The sequence below is a fragment of the Rutidosis leptorrhynchoides genome, chromosome 1 (assembly GCF_046630445.1).
Source record: "Rutidosis leptorrhynchoides isolate AG116_Rl617_1_P2 chromosome 1, CSIRO_AGI_Rlap_v1, whole genome shotgun sequence".
Classification (NCBI taxonomy): Eukaryota; Viridiplantae; Streptophyta; class Magnoliopsida; order Asterales; family Asteraceae; genus Rutidosis; species Rutidosis leptorrhynchoides.
Window position 1 is genome coordinate 593718296 of NC_092333.1, and position 19205 is coordinate 593737500.

General features: G+C 29.2%; 1 protein-coding gene across 1 annotated transcript in view; it reads left to right on the forward strand.

The window, feature by feature from the left end:
- Positions 1–10264: 10264 nt before the first annotated feature.
- LOC139883639 (protein argonaute PNH1-like) overlaps positions 10265–19205 on the forward strand; it is a 24289-nt gene continuing 15348 nt past the window's right edge. Inside the window, exons 1-2 of the mRNA XM_071867794.1 lie at positions 10265–11287; positions 11395–11453. The gene's annotated coding sequence lies outside the window, so the exon portion shown is untranslated. The remainder of the gene's footprint in view (positions 11288–11394; positions 11454–19205) is intronic.

Sequence of the window (19205 nt, forward strand, 5' to 3'; positions counted from 1 at the left end):
CTCACGCATATAAATATTGCAAAAACAGTTATTTAAACATTGCATGTATTCTCAGCCCAAAAATGTAATGAGTAAAAAGGGAGCAAATGAAACTCACGCATATAAATGTTGTAAAACAGTTAATAAAGCATTTGCATGTATTCTCAGCCTAAAAACGTAAAGAGTAAAAAGGGCAAATGAAACTCACCATACTGTATTTCGTAGTAAAAATACATATAACGTCATTGAACAAGTGCAAGGTTGGCCTCGGATTCACGAACGTATCAATATTGATATTCAATATTGCAGGAAAGGTACGTAGACGCAACGGAAATGATAAACACTATATTGACCTCACGAGCATACCCATGAACCATACTCAATCATCTCCATAGCTATAACCCATAATTTCCTTAATCCTATCCTACTCGAAACACAATTTCGAAACCACTCGGACAGCACTCCGTCGTAATATTTTATGTATACTAATAATATCTTGAAATAATACGGAGTAAATATATATATGTAAATCAATTGAGAGAGTTTAGAGAAAAATATTTTCAAGTTTCTATGAAATAATGAAACCTATTGAATTCTATTTATAATAGATTTTTGAATTATTAAAGTGAATTATTAAAGTATGAATTATTAAAGTGAATTATTAAAGTATGAATTATTAAAGTGAATTATTAAAGTATGAATTATTAAAGTGAATTATTAAAGTATGAATTATTAAAGTGAATTATTAAAGTTAAAGTAAGTAAAAATAAAGTAAAGGTAAAGTTTAAGTATATTAAAAGTATAAAACTATGTACGTATAATACGCGTATAAATTTATATAATATTAATTTAAATCGTTATATATATTTAATAAAATAAAATATAAATATCGTTATCTTTATCATACTAGTTAAGTAATGAGTTGTCAGAAGTGGTTCTAGATATTTATAAAAGTTATATACGTTTTAATAATAAAGTTCTTTTTAAACTGAAAACGTTTTTGTACGTTTGAAACTAAATAGATCAATCGAGTCTTTATGAGATTCAATCTTCCACTATCCTTTGTCTAGTTCTCAATGATTGACAATTTGTTCTTATTTATAAATCACTTTACCATTTTCCGAATATTGTTAAAATGGAAAGATTTCTCAAATCAACGTGGACCTTTCAACAGAGACTTGTAATCATAATTCAATATATCTGATAATTCAATCATTTGATCTTATCTTCTAATTCTATTGATAAATATTTTGAAACAGATACAATCATATAAAGTATTTAATCTAATATTTTGTTTACGTTTCAAGTTATAATATATATATACACATATACATATATAATCATATTCGTTTAATGGTTTGTGAATCGTTGGAACTTGGTCGAGGTTGAATGAATGTATGAACATAGTTTAAAATTCTTGAAATTTAACTTAACAAATATTGCTTATCGTGTCGGAAACATATAAAGATTAAAGTTTAAATTTGGTTGGAAATTTCCGGGTTGTCACACATGTGATGATGAAACTTGAGTTGTTGGTGGTACTATTGGTGTCAGTGATGTTACTGAAGTTGGTATGTTTTGCACCATATTTTCCAAGGCTACAACTCGGATGCGAAGCTCGTTGACTTCTGCTATTACTCCGGGATGATTGTCGGTATGAACGAGCGGATGAATAAGGTTTAGAATTGTGGATAGAATATAATCATGTCGAGCTACTCTGGAAATGAGGGTGAAAATGGTGTTTCGGATTGATTCACCGGTAAGTTCTTCGGGTTATTCGTCAAGAGGGCAATTTGGTTAGTGGAAAAGATCGCCTTCTTCGCGTCTCCATTGATTAAGTCGACTATGAACCCATCAGATGAATTGGGAATGGATGATTGGTTGATTTATTCTGGTGACACTGCTTTCGGAGCTTAGGTGAAACTCCATATCGGAATAGCTGTCGGAATAACTATCGGAATAGCTATCGAAATCTAAGGGACTCGAACTGGTTGAGGGATTCATATCGTACGATCAGATGAAGGATTTTCGATAAGAAATAGATTATAGGATGTAGATTAGTACCCTGCAATACATGATTTACATATGCATATATAATACTAAAATGCCATAAGTTACTGAGGAATCTACGGAAGCTGTCAGGCAAAGGTAACAGTAACAGATACGCTAAGATATGGATTTATCTATACACTGTCTATGCAATAGAGGCAGTAAGACGTGTCTAGACTTTTAGGATGATAAGCAGGTAATTTTCGACTAGAAATGATAAGCAAAACTTTTGACATGCAGACACGGTCGAAGTCCAGATTCACTAATGCATCTAAACAACTATCAGTTAGACACACTAATGCAACACCTGGTTCGCTAAGACCACCGCTCTAATACCAACTTTCATGACCCGTTCTAATCCATCTGGACGAAGTCCATATCAATTACAAACGATTCACAATAGTTGATTACATCGCGAGGTACTTGACCTCTATATGATACATTTTACAAACATTGCATTAGTTTTTGAAAAGACAAACTTTCTTTACATCAAAGGTTGACGGCATGCATACCATTTCATAATATATCCAACTATATTTGACTTAATAAAAATCTTGATGAACTCAAAGACTCGAATGAAACGTCTTTTGAAATATGTCATGAATGACTCCAAGTAATATCTCTAAAATGAGCAAATGCACAGAGGAAGATTTCTTTCATACCTGAGTATAAACATGCTTAAAAGTGTCAACCAAAAGGTTGGTGAGTTCATAGGTTTATCATAAAACAATAAAATTCATCATTTTTGATAGACCACAAGATTTAAATTCTGCATGGTACAAATGGGCCCGAATCCTATACCCACCTGTAATGTACATGCGATATCTTTTAAATACAGTACACCTTTCTCGTGTACGAAATCATCTTTCATAAATCTTAGTAACCGTACACATATCTCGTGCACAAAAATAACATACACATAACCTGTGTATAAAATCATTCTCTCGATACATAACATTCACTTTTCATTGCTTTCATAGCTTGGCTTGGTAACCGACCTTAACATATAATGCGCATAATAATATCCCCAAAACAGAACATCTCGTCTGTATAATAATCATATAAACTTCGAAGTACTAAACACCACGCCCACTAGCCCTTCCATCTAGTGAACATTCTGGGTGGGGGTGTTAAACCCGGTAGCTACCTTTAGGATTCACGTCAAATAGGCGTGCACTAATTCTCAAAATTAGTGATGTTCCCTAATTCTTAGGTTACCAAGCAATAATAATCAGGGAAAAAATATTCATATCAATTGTGGCAATTATCACGTCCACATAATTCAATGGTGGCAATTATCACGTCCACATAATTCATTCGAGGAATGTTTTGCTTGTGTCTATCTCGTCAAACATTTATAAAAGCATTTCATGTATTCGCAGTTCAAAAATGTATTTCAAAAGTATTTAATAAAGCAGTTGTAAAAGTAGCGCATGTATTCTCAGTCCCAAAAATGTAAAGAGTAAAAGGGAATCAAATGAACTCACGCATATAAATATTGTAAAACAGTGCATGTATTCTCAGCCCAAAAATGTAATGAGTAAAAGGGAGAAAATGAACTCACTTAATGTATTTTGTAGTAAAAATACATAGGACGACATTTAACAATGCAGGGTTGACCTCAGATTCACGAACCTATATCATTTGTATATCTATTAAAACATATAATCGTAATCGAACAAGTTTAATAATTCGTAATCGAACAAGTTTATATATATTATTATTAATAATATACATGTTATCTCATATGTTATATAGATATAGATAAATTTAATATATTTAGTTTATATATTTATATAGCTAATATAACAATTTATTTTAGGGTTTATACATGATAAAAATATATATTTATCTATATAATGTTAATATGTAGTTATATGAGATGTTAATATCGTTATAGTATATGTACTAAATATATTTTGTATAAAAAATTTTATTTGTTAAAAATGATATTTTTTATATTAGCGAGTTACTAATAATAACTTTATTAATAATGATAATACTAATAATAATAATGATATCGTTAATAATGATAATAATAATCCTAAACATGTTAATAATAATAACACACATATTAGTAATGATATTAATTTTAGTAATAACAATATATATCATCATTGTAATTATAATCGTATTAATAATAATTTATATTTACTACTTGTATTAGTAATACTAATAATAATTTTAATAATTTTAATACTTATGCAAGTGATAATAATAATAATCTTTATAACTCTAATAATAACAAAAATAACAACACTAACAACAACAACAACAACAACAACAACAACAACAACAACAACAACAACAACAACAACAACAACAACAACAACAACAACAACAACAACAACAACAACAACAACAACAACAACAATAATAATAATAATAATAATAATAATAATAATAATAATAATAATAATAATAATAATAATAATAATAATAATAATAATAATAATGATAATAGAAATGGAAATAAAATATATATACCCTTTTAAAACTTCCACCAAAAAGAAAAGCCCACGATGGGACTCGAACCCGCGACCTCTCGAAACCCGACACTAACCCTTAACCATCGCTATGCTGTGTACTTTTCTGATTTATATTAAATACCTTTAATTTTAAACCCATATATTTAACAATGTACCTTCTTCCCCTCCTTCTTCCCTTTTCAATCGACCAGAGCATTAATCAATCCAATCACGAATTACAAATCCAATTAAGGTTTGAACTTGAATTACAATCGACTATTTGTGAGGTTTTTAAATAACAGACAAACAAACAAAACAAAACAAAAAAAAAATTATAAAACAGAAACAATTTTTGGCGAAGAACACAAAGAAAAACTCAACATCAAAATCAGTTTATCGAACGTTTTAGATCTCGTTTCCTGAATGAATTATGTTCAAAATCAATCCTTGAAGCTTTCTCAATTCTCAATTTTAACAGAAACATTAGCCATAATTCGAATTTGATGAAGAACAACCCGTTTGACTTTTAATTGTTAAAGTTTGACTTTGAAAATTCGAAATCATGAAAACGAATTGGAGTGTGGGAATTTGTAGGTAGATTAAGTAAATGATTCCTAAGATGACTGCATTTATAATTTTAGAAATTCAATTCAAAATCGAGCTATGATAATTCATAGACAAAACAGAGGTGTCGATTGGTTTTTAAAAAAAATTTGCTTATATTTCTAGATAATATAAATAAGTGGTAGTTTTAATTGATATAGCTGGTGGAGAATTCGAATAAATTTTCAAAGACAAGGTGTATTAATCGTTTTATATTGGAAGTACAGATCGACTGAATAATAAAAAGATAAAAATAATAATAATAAAAAATATATGATATCGATATATAACAGGCTCGTACTAGTATGATATCACTTTTCAATAATTTGTAGACCAAAAACAAAAATTATAATAGTTAAGGTGTACTGATATCAGATTTGGAAATCTATTCTTGTACGATATAATATATATTATTAGTTAATAATTATAGATATATTAATAATAATAATATTTTTAATGAAAATAATAATAATAGTATTAATATTAATATTAAATACATTGATAATTATTAATGATAATTGATATTGATATTGATATTGATAAATAATAATGAAAGTAATAATAATATTGATATAACACTATATTTAAACTTGTAGTTAAATTGAATATGTTATTATTACATATTATTAGTTATATAATATATTCTATAATAACACATACTGACTACTTAATATTTATACATTTTATTATAAAATATGTGTTTGCGTATTAGTTGTATTATATATGTAAATATAACTATATTAAAAATGTTTCATTTATGAAATTTTCATATATATATTTATTTATTTATTATAGTATGCTATTTCATAATTATATTTCAACACATAATATTTATACCTTTTATATATTTTACAATATACACATAATATCAATCATGTATAAAATTATATATATATATATATATATATATATATATATATATATATATATATATATATATATATATATATATATATATATATATATATATATATATAGCTTCTTTTTAATCACCTCTTTATTATATTCTATATCATTTTACATTTTTAATTCTACCGATTAATCTGTATTTTATTATTTCACATTTATTATACATACACATACATTTATATATATATATATATATATATATATATATATATATATATATATATATATATATATATATATATATATATATATATATATATATGCATATATACATACATATTTATTTACACACAAGGTTCGTGAATCGTCGAGTTAGTCAAGGGTTATAGGTTTTTCATGTAGACAGTTCAAAAATTTTTGAGACTCAGCATTACAGACTTTGCTTATCGTGTCGAATTCATATTAGAATTAAGTTTAAATTTGGTCAAAAATTTCCGGGTCGTCACAATATGACATTAAAATATCATATTTAAAATAATTAGGACTTAAAAATCCCAAAAGCTTAACCGTTGGTTTGAAAACCTAAAAGATTCGCCGGATAGAAATCTGCGACACGTAGAAACGTAAAACTTAAAATATGAATACAAATATTCACATAGCACATAATAATTAATATATTATTACAAAAATAATAATATAGGTCATAGAAATGACGTGACACTAAAAACAGTTAATGGTCGTTAAATAATTAATGGTAAAAGGTAACGGAAAAAGTAGGGTCGTTACATGTATGTTTATACTTATTTTTTGATTTAATTTTTTGATAACTGAAGTGTAAAAGCAATTAGAAGGAAGACAATAAGAACACCATATGCATTATTAACTAAGTGTAATTTAATTCATATGATTCAGTTTGCAAGTAAATTTATAGAAAAAAAAAGCCTCTAATTTATGTTTAGTAAGGAACACATAACATTGCTTCAATGCGAACACCTTGGACATCAACAGCGGAAACAACTACAAACTTGAGAATAAATATGCTAAAGTATCAACATAAAAGGTTGATAAGTTCATAGGTTTATAATAAAATATAAAGTTAAGTCAAGTAAAGAAGACCACAATATCACAGATTTTTAAAAATAATATAAAAAATCAACAGCGTTGAGCACCTAGTAACCAAACTTAATAAAAATAATATTCAATGTTACCCTCTATATAAAAGCTACATCGAATCAAGTGTCTCCTAACGAAGTAATATGCACTCGTAAAATGCTAGCACGACTAGTCCGAACGGAGTTGTCAAACCATATGAATCCATATAAACGTATTCGCGCCCACAAGTTCAAATACCAGTAGTAAACAATTACCAAGTTAAGGTATTTGCGATTCAAACTCAGTGTAGAGTATTCTTAAAAGAATTTCTTCTTATACTTGTGTCCATAACGTAAAATAGTAAACAAGCATGTATTTTCACCCCAAGTATAAAATAGTTGTAAAATGAGTAAAAATGCGGCTATAAAACTCACCTCGTGTGCATAGAAAAATAATCACATACTGCGATAGCAAACAAAAGCATAGTAGACCGACATATTCAACCTAGAATGAGAAGGTTCTATCGAAGTATATTGGCATAAACTAAACATGTGCAATTGTAAACGCTCAAGTGTCCGGGTTCAAACGTTGTACCGTAAGTTGCAAATAACGTTTGATATTGCTCGGTTTATACATTATTATTTCGCAATATCGGGTTCAATTTTGTTGGTTTTATGATAAGGTTGAAGATTAAAGTGAAGATTAACGCCAACTTGCATTATGGTGTTATTTGATGATTTTTGGTGTTTTTTAGGTGTTTTGGGGCTAAAAAGTCATATATGTATAAGTTCCAGGTTCGAACCCGAGTTAACGCTAAAAGTTAAAGTGAGTTTTTAAAGTCAAAAAGCCGTTTCAGGTCTCTCTTTCACGAGATTTAGTCTCGCTATCGTGAGATCGAAGTCAAAGGCAAATTTGTGAACCGAGAAAGAGAAAAGCGACCGCGAAGCACCAAATTCGGCACCTCGCGATCGCGAGGTTCACAAGCATACAAGGCTCGCGATCGCGATCCCGTGGCAGTCAGAATAAACTATTTAATCAAATTGTCGAACGGTTTTATGGGTATTACGTTTTTTTTTGTTCCGTTTTGGACAATTTTTGACCGATTTTGGTGGGTTAAACACCATACTTCACCAAATATAAAGAGCGTAATCATAGAGCTTGAAGATTGGATCAAGGATCAATATCGATACTCAGTTTTCATCTATTTATGTCAGATTATAATGAACACTTTTACTATATTTTTTCTTTTATTGTTTCCATAATTATGCTAGGCTAAATCCTTAAATGTTTGCTTTAATATAAGACTTTTGACAATGGATTGCTTAATATTTATATTTTGAGTTATAATCTATATCTTCTATACTACTCTGTATTTATTAAAATGTAAATATGATGATGTCATAAAATAGTCTTTTCAAAGCTTAAAAAAAGAAATTGAAAAAGGAGAAAATTTCTAAGACATGGTTTATGATGTCATTAAAAAATTAATTATATTTAATAAAAATTAAGAAATCTTAAACAAATGTACAATAAGGGAATGATTATGTACAACCTTATGGTAAAACACTCCATCACCGTATATACAATATTTGAAACATTATGTAAGTCTTTATGATAAAATACCTCATGACTATATGTACAATATTTGAAGCATTATGTACAACTTTATGACAAAACACTCCCACGGGCCATAACCATATGTACAATCTTTAAAGTATTATGTACGACCTTATTATAAAACACTGTTATGATCATATGTACAATCTTTTACAAAACACTTAATGAACAAATGTAAAATCTTTTTAAGATACGGTAAAACCTTCATCTAATACTTGTGTTTTAAGTTAAAATTTTTGAAGAGTAATTTGTTATTATTAATAATTATTAAAAATATAAATATTCAATTCTTATGCAAACTTGATTATTATTATTATTATTATTATTATTATTATTATTATTATTATTATTATTATTATTATTATTATTATTATTATTATTATTATTATTATTATTATTATTCAAATATATGTTCTCTTTGCAGGATTAACTACGCTAAAGATGTATGCTAACTACATGTTTCACTAAAAGGTTGTAATGTTGGCTTTTATGATAATGAAAATAGTAATTTTGAGGAAAATTGAAAGAGGGTGGTGGGAGTGCGAGAATGCAAGTAGCCGAGTAGGGATGACAATATATCGGATATGGATCGGGTGTGCTTATATCCATATTCATATTCATTTAATTTTTCAAATCCAAATCCATATCCATATTCATTTAAATATAATTTATTCATACATATCCATATCCGTTGGATTAATCGGGCTATCGAGTATCCGTTGGATGTTAAGTTTTTCTAAAAATATTCTTATTATGAAAAAAATCATCAAAATGTTTTTAACAAAGATGTGCAATATATTTAAGATATATGAATTTAATACTATTCACTTAGTATTATTCGTCACAATCTATATTTTCGATAACATTTTAATAGATTATATTGTACACATATAATAATATTAAATATATATGCTTATATTTATATGTATATATATATTTTGGGTGGTAAATTAATATATCCACGGATGATAAATTGTCATACATACCCGGTCTACTAATTTTTCACATCATTCACATCATATCCGGTGGATCGGACATCCATTGCCATCCCTAAATGCAGGTAGTTCATTTATTATGTATAAGTTAAGTACATCAATCAATATGTCTATAGTTTTATCTTTGATTATTTCGGATTCATATGTTCCGGTCAAAATATTTGTGGTATGTTTTCATCTATAAACTCGTATAATTTGATTATTTTTTATAAGTATTTTTTGTAATAGCAGGTTCAAACTTAATTATCTAACAGAATCGTAGTTTTACGGATCATTTAAGTTACTTTAATAAAAAAAGGGAGTGATATGTACACAATCATTTTTTATTTGTACAAAACTATTTTTTATTTGTTCACAACTAATTATATGCTTTAAAATGTTATACATCACAACACTATAGAGTATGATTGATTGTTGACATATAAAAAATAGTTATATTTCTAGTTTCTTGCTAGAAGTTTTATTAATACAAGTATATAGCCGTTAAAAAAATAGTTATGCACATCTCATATCATATTATATCATCATTCACAAAAATATGTTACAAAATACGGAGAAGTATAAAAAACGGAGTACGTCTACTACTAGCATTGCTCAATAAAGGAGGTTAGTCAAAAAGCCGTGCCTTCAGACTCACCAGCCCCTTTTCCAAAGCCCCCCACTTTATCTCTTTAAACATACACTCTCACTCACTCCCTACTTTCTTCCTTCTCCATTTTCACTACAAAAAACATTTCAATCAAAAACACTCATCCATCAAAAGAAGCAGAAACAACACTCCTTTCACTACACAAATTTAATATAAAGTCGTAAGGAATCTTTCATGCTTTTCTTTTATCTTAGCTCTCTGCTTTATGTAACTTCACTTTTAATTAATTAAATTTTTTAATAACAGTCCTTAAAGTTATCGTTAACGTTCATAAAAGTGTTAGTTCACTTTTATAACCGTCATTTTGACACTGTTATGTACGTCGACGACAGCACCGGTTGAAAAATCCTTAATTTTATCAATATATATATATAAGCTTCACTTACCTTTAATTTTATAAATAACTCCATTTACCGGTTTTTAATCCTCTACAAAATTTCTAAATCTATATCTATACAAGGTATCAAAATAAATAATTCTCTAACAATTGTTTATTATAATGTATGTATTTTTTTTATCATTATGATGAAAGATTTGATATTATGAGAAGGTAATGAAAGTATATATATTTAATGGCATAGGGAAGACAAGAGCATGCTTTAAAGCAAAAACACAAATCAACTTTTTTTAATTTTTAAATAAATTAATCTCACTTTGTTTAACATTAAAGTGGCTTTTTGTCCTTTTGATTAATCAAAATCGCTAAACAACACATGCTCGTGCGAACATATTCTCGAATCTCCCAATTTTATACTACAAAATAGACAGATTCAAATTATTATATCTATCTATATATGTATCGATTTCCACCATAGAAGAAGCAACCACATTTAAGCTTTTTCTCGTGCTTTGTTCCGTATCAAATCAATTAATCGCTTCTTTCAATTCAAACACACATTCTCTTTTGCTTTCTTATAAGTTTCTGCAAATTCACATAAACGCACATTCATCGTCATCGTTATCAATTGAATTCATCCATCAATCAGGTACTGTATTAAATTTGAAATAAACTTCAGGCATTTTAAACCTAGATATAGATACAGGATATTTGTACGTATATATGATCTAGTCACGTGATAATCATGTTTGGCAGTTGTGTGCAGCAGAAGAAAATTATTTGTAGTTACATCAACGGAACGATAAAATCGCAAGGTATTAAATTTGTTTCCTTCCTGTCTCTGTACTTTACTTTAATTGCCTTTATTTTACAAATCAATCAACTGTTCATCCTAAAACAAAAAGTAAAAATATATTTTATATTTGATCGGTCTTAAATGTATTTAATTTCTAATAACATGTGAATTTGCAGTTTTAATAAAATAATAGGAGTATATATATGTACTGTAAAAAGATACTCAACTATGGAGTGCATTATAATTTCAATTTTGTTATGTAAATAATATGCAAAAGCTAAGAATCATTTGGTTTATTATCAGCTCATTAAATTTAGTTGACGTGTATGTTAAAATAATTGATGAACATATTTGAAAAGAATAAGTAATAAGCAATATAAATATAATATAATCTACAATTCAGTTTCATTACGAGTATCTATATCTATAGTTTCTATTAAATGATGTCATTATTAGGGTAATTACTTTGTTAAAAAAAATCAAAAAATAAAAGAAAAAAATCTAAGCATGGTTGGTGATTTCATTAATCTAAATAATTTTGAATTAAAATTTAATCTTATTATTTAATCTTATTAATTAATTATTATTATTAAATCTTATTAATAATAATTATTATAATTATTAAAATTAAATAATTTTGAATTATTTGAATTAATTATTTTGAATTGAGTACGAGAAGTTATAAAAGCTAAGAAGAATTAAACTAATTTTAAATTTATTTTTTATTTTACACTTTTAAAATAAAATGACAACTAATATTATCTCTTATGATTAGATTTGGATTGTTTAATATGCATTTTAGGTGTTTGATAAAATGTTCAGCTGACGAGTTTCTTGGTCGGACTCTGTGATTCTACGGGTCATTAAACTAAATGACTTTAACATTTACGTTCACTTAATACCTAAAACATATAATTAAACTGTTTCGTTTAAACAACCTCGTGGTTCCACATGTCATTTCACTAGTATATTTAGTATTTTGTTAAGCAAAACTTGATCTAGTTGTAAATTGTGACGTAGTTTACTTTTATATTAATATTAATATTAATATTAATATTTATATTTATAATAATAATCATAAAAAATAAAATATTACTAATTAATAATAATAATAATGAGTTTTGCTAATAAATAGTAAATACGGAGTAATAATTAAACTAAATCTCTTTAATAAATCTATACATCATTTGTTTGAAATCATAAGCTGTATTTGTCAATATTTGAAATATTAATATTTACACTTAATAATTATTAATTTAATTTAATTTTATATAAATAAATAAACATAAATCATAAATTTTGATATGTAAAAAAATGAGAGTTTTAACGTATCCTATATATACACGATAATTAATAAATAATAAGAAAATAATACTCTCTCCGTCGCATTTTAGTAATCTAATATTCTTTTTTGAGCTGTTTTAAATTAATATCCCACTTTCATAAATATATAAGAATAATGAAGTAGATTTCTTTTATACCGTTAACTTTTATATTTAAAATAAAAATATAGTTAAAAAGTAATGGATAGAAAAAGTATATTATAATGATGAGATTTTTTAAAATCAAGTAATAAATAAGTAGTAGTAAAATCAAATCTCTTTAATTAAATATTAGAAAATATTGAGTGTACAGTGAAAAGTTGAATGCGGTGTAATAGGATGGATAATGGAAGTATGGGGGTCGGGGTGGAGTACGAGTGTTTACATGTATAGATCTCATGATTACGAGTGCCGAAAATTTCAGTAAAATTGTTTTATTTGTTTGGATTATTGCGAAGATCAGAGGTAACATAGCTTCTTACCGATGCAAATTTACAGAAAGCGCTCCATATTCTTGCCTTTTTTCTCCTTGCATTTACTCTTTCTTTACCGTATCTCCCCCTATTTTTCCAACTCATCATACAAAAGTATACATATAATATAAAGTAATTAGTCATTATCATTATCATTATTAATTATTAGTCCGTATTATTTGTAGATTTAAAGTATCTCTGTTTTTTCTTGCAAAAATATAAATATATATAAATAAATCAAAGCAATGATGTGGGTTACAAATGAGTGTTACAACTTCATGCGTCAACCTACGTTCACCCTTGAAACTATAACCATCGAACAACATTGAAATCTAACCATCCATTAAAACATAAAATGACATACATTAGCAACACCAAGCTGCAACCACCCGCCTAAACCTAGACCTAACTATATAAACCCTCTCAAACTCGACCAAGTCTGCAAAGGAATTCCTAATCCACCACTACAACGTCGCATCTGAGAGAAGAGAACCGTACCATCAACCAACCTGCAAGCAACGACCACCGGGGAACCTAAAAACACTCTCTCTGAGACCAACAAACTGAAGAAGCCACCCATCAAACGGACTAAACCACCATATGGGCGATCGAAAAGCCCTCGAGAAACCATCTCCGTAGGTGATGTTTTTGTTTTTATAATTTTCATATCTTAATATATCTTGTACGCGCCCGTTTACATTTTACTGTAGACTATTTGTTTTTTTTTTTTTTTTTTTTTTTTGAAAACGTAAAATAAAAAATTTCTTATTCTGATAGTAATATCTCAGACATAGAAATATACTTCTAAGTGTTACGGACATGATTAAGTTATTCCGCGAAAAAAAAAACATTTTTCACTATTTAACATACATACCTTTAGACAACATCTTTTCTACAAACATGATCTGCAAATCTATGGACAAAAACATCTTAAAAACAAATAACACCTATATTAACTTTATCTTGTTCTTTCTTGTATCACATTTGTAGAGGAGAATTTAATCCACTTTCCTTGATTTAGATATCAAACTTGTAATCGTGCCATAAGTATCGTATATGCGTACACTACTATACGGAGTATAAAAGTTGTTGTAAAGCTCAATGAACCTGGTCGATGATTCTTATACCGCATCTGTTGTAAAAAACTATTTATCTTACTATTTGTATCTGTTTAAAATTGTTCACTCACGAAATATAAGCATTATAAATGTCGCCAGCTTTCTCAATTTATTTTCATTTATGACCACTGATCACTAATTTAATAAATAAATTAGTTATATTTATCTAAAAGTGTTACTCCAAATTAAAATTATGTTATGATCAAACATATTATGGTTACTAGTTAAGATAGGTGGTATCTTGTTATAACATGAGTGAAAAGAATGAGGGAATGTTTGGGAATTGTTTATTTACACAACGGTCTGAATATCGTGAATAAATCAGTTAGTGATGAAGATCACAAGAGGGTAGGTCACAATCGATTTACGAGGGATCAAATCGGTAGAGAAATCGAGTGAGTTGAATACTTGGTCAATTAGAGAGAAAATGTTTAGACAGAAAAAATGTAGTAGTCTTAATAACAGATTTTCGGTTTGTGTTTAAATGACAGGAGCATTGTACTATTTATAGACAAGTTCTATGGTTTATTTTATACGGAGTAATGGGTCTTGCCATGTTAACATGTCATTCTACGATAGACTTACCAACATTGATAATTGGACTAAAACCTTTTAGAGCTGACATGCCGGGCTAATGTGACATATTCCTAATATATATGAACACTTTCATATGTAGAGTTTACGTGTAAATACAACCTTTAGGTCTTTTGTAGTGTTTGCAGCCTGATAGCGTCTTTCGTACCTCGTTTACAATCCTTAATGGATTTGATCTTGTTGGCAGGGACGTTGAGCCCGGTATCTTGATAATTTTTCTGATGAGTTTTACGTATTATGGATAGTGATCAACGGACTAAATCTCGTGTTGTAGCTCATGTGGTAGTGACATGTCTCTCTTAGCGAGATGTTAGAAGTTCGATTCCCGTGGGGTGCAGCATTGCACACAAGGTTGCGTATTAACCCTTGAATTTCAACCAACGGTGCCATTCGCACAACGCGTGGCGGAGGCAGTGGGGGAGAGGGGTTTTACCGCCCATGTCCTCGGATTGGGTCGGGTTTTCTCCTAAGCAACAGTTGGGGCAGGTTATGCAACTGCGAGAGATAAACGCATGCATGGTTTAATATTTCGTGGTGATCCTGAACTCTTGTTTAAAAAAAACATAGAGAAACAATAATATGAATTAAATTTAATTAGTTCTTTTTAAAATTTATTTATTTATTTTATGTTATAATATATCTAAATAATAATTTAATGTTTACAAAAATTATGGCTATATTTTAAGTCTTTCAAATGCGCGTTACTTGATTTTTCCATGCGATGATGCATGATGGTGTGGTGGTGGCCTGTGTGGGTTATGCATTACATGAGCGAAAATTAATGGGAATTTTTCCATGCGATGATGCATGATGGTGTGGTGGTGGCCTGTGTGGGTTATGCATTACATGAGCGAAAATTAATGGGAAGTGGAGTGAGCATACCTATATTTGATTTTTTAATTTTATTACTCCGGAGTATTTTCTATCTGTGTCTACTGTCTAGGCGTGTGCGCAGTCCTACATTTGACTTGTTAATACTCCGTATTTATTTTTATAACTGTATGTCCGATCCAATGAAAATTTGAATTTCAATTTAAGTTAAGTAATAATAATAATAATAATAATAATAATAATAATAATAATAATAATAAAAATAATAATAATAATAATAATAATAATAATATACTACGAGTCATAATATAATAATAACAATAATAATAGTAATATAAGTTACACTACTTAGATTTTGTTATACTCTAAACATGAAATTCAAATCAATGTGATTCTATATTATTGTTCGATATTTTAGTTATTTAGAATGAGAATGGTTAACAACGGGAAAATTCAATACCCGTGAGGAAACTCGTTAACCCGAAAGTTATCAAGTAATCGGAGATTGACGTTACTAGTCGAGATCCATATAACCCGATAATTAGTAAGTGATGACGTAGGGTTTAGCCCAATTAGGGTCTACACAATTAACTTGGACCCCAAGTCAATTAACCCTAATTCCCATCTATAAATATGGGGCAAAACCTACATCAAGTTCACAATCTCCCAATCGCATACAACTCTTACTCTCTCAATGAAAGCACCACCTCATTCGATCACACCGCAACGCCGCCACCGCAAGTCCGCAACGCACACGGCAGTTATAGCCGGATCTTCTCCACGATCGTCTTCACGATCGCAACTCTAGGGTTTTTATCTACGGGTCTTGTAGGGTTTTTTCTCCCTTTGCCGTCGATAGGGTCTGACTATCGACCGGCGGGCAATTCGTTGGCCACCCTCCCGAGATTATCATCTCGGGTACGGGTTATTCACGGTAGCCGGACCGGAGATCAACGACGTTGACGCCTAAAAAAACCCTTTCGCATTGATGTCCGTGTGTAGGTTTTCCCTTGGAAAAAATATGCATGAACATTTGGCGCCATCCGTGGGACACGATGCATTATGTCTCGTGTTTCTACCGTCTATCGTTCGGTTTGAGAATGTTTGTCTTTTCTTATTGAGCTTTTAATTCGTTATATGCGGTTTAAGTACATGAATATTTAGCGCAGATGTTCGCGCGCTTGCGCAACTGTCCACGCGCTTTTGTCCAGGTTACGCACACTTTGCGCACAGTTGTCCGCGACTTTAGACGCAATTTTCATGCGGTTTTACGCATGGTAGTTCACGCGGTTTCCCTGCGCACTCTGCATGCGGTTCTTTGCTCATCTGTTCGCGGGTTTACGCACAGTTGTTTGTGCAGGCTCATGTGAACTTATTTTTCGCAGCATAATGAGAAGTTCGATACGATACTTGACAAAAATATCATACCGAACTTGGGGGACTTGATGACGTAGGGTTTAGCCCAATTAGGGTCTACACAATTAACTTGGACCCCAAGTCAATTAACCCTAATTCCCATCTATAAATATGGGGCAAAACCTACATCAAGTTCACAATCTCCCAATCGCATACAACTCTTACTCTCCCACCTCATTCGATCACACCGCAACGCCGCCACCGCAAATCCGCAACGCACACGGCAGTTATAGCCGGATCTTCTCCACGATCGTCTTCACGATCGCAACTCTAGGGTTTTTATCTACGGGTCTTGTAGGGTTTTTTCTCCCTTTGCCGTCGATAGGGTCTGACTATCGACCGGCGGGCAATTCATTGGCCACCCTCCCGAGATTATCATCTCGGGTACGGGTTATTCACGGTAGCCGGACTGGAGATCAACGACGTTGACGCCTAAAAAACCCTTTCGCATTGATGTCCGTGTATATGTTTTCCCTTGGAAAAAATATGCATGAACAGTAAGTGAATGGGACCCGTTGAATGAGTCTGGGTTTAGGACATGATTTCTTAATCGGGTTAGGGGCGGGGATTGCTTATACCCGCTCAAACCCAAACCTAACCTGATACCATCTCTAGTGTTCACTTTCAGTTTATGCAGTTTATTTGGTTCGGATTTTAACTTGATACCATCCCTAGTGTTCACTTTCACTTTCAGTTCAGTTTATGCAGTTTAAAAACAAAAAAATTATTTCTCTTTCATCCTAAAATTCACTTCTCTATTGATTAGCCATATATATATATATATATATATATATATATATATATATATATATATATATATAATTTAATATATTGTTAGTTGAAATTGTTTTTTTCAATTTAATTCAAATTAATAAGGCAAAACTAAAAACAGAATTCAAATTCAATTTGAATAATTCAGTTTCATTAGGTTTGATTTTCAGATTAAATGATATGAAATTAAATATTGGACACCTCTATTAGTGTCATGTTCTTTATTGATAACATTAAAAAAAAAATAAGGTAAAATTCATTTTTTTTTTTGCGTATAAGACAAACAAGTTGGTAAAAGATAAAGAGTAAAACTGTAAAGTAAAAAAAAAAATACAGCATAATAATAACATAATAATGAGATTTCTTAAATTATGTATTTTTTGTCCATTAAATTCAAATATTAGTATGGTACGAAGGAGTAATTTGCATTCTATTTGTTGTTTTCACCTAGTGTGTCACAAACCATATGTTAAAAATTCTGTACAACTGGTTTGTTAGGTAAAAGTGCAATCACTTTGTAAAGTGTTGCGTACAAGTATTTGATGCATGCATGTTCCGTATTTATTGTAATAACTAATTGTTTGAAAAGAAAGATATCGAGCCACCCCATTTGTGTATGCTTGCCCCACTCTTCGATAATAGATAGTACAAGTATTGATTGCGCTACTATTTAAAGAATGAAATCATTTGCTAGATTTTGGAAAAACCACTTCAATGGTTATCTAAGGCAAAGCCTAAATTTTGTGTTTCCGTAGTTCCAATAATAATGAGGATTTTAAAGAACTAATTGTGAGATTAAATTGGAAGAATTTACAACAATTTATACCATAGACTCAAACGTATATCACACATTCACATAGATTCACAAAACTAAAAAGGGGTTCTTTCAGTTATTTTCTAAATTAGTTTTCCCTAGATTTTTTTCCAAGTTACTACAATTTCAAAAAATAAATATTTTCTATCCTTTTATAATAACAACGACAACATTACTTAATTCTGTCAACGGGTTATGAAAAGTTAAAATAATAATAATAATAATAATAATAATAATAATAATAATAATAATAATGAAAATATAAATTACTATTTACTAACTATAATTAAACATTATACATTATATATATATATATATATATATATATATATATATATATATTATAAATATTGTTTTAAAATTATAAATTTATAAATGTATATAAAACTGGGCTTGGTCCAACTCGTGTAGCTGTAAACAATTTTTAGTTTA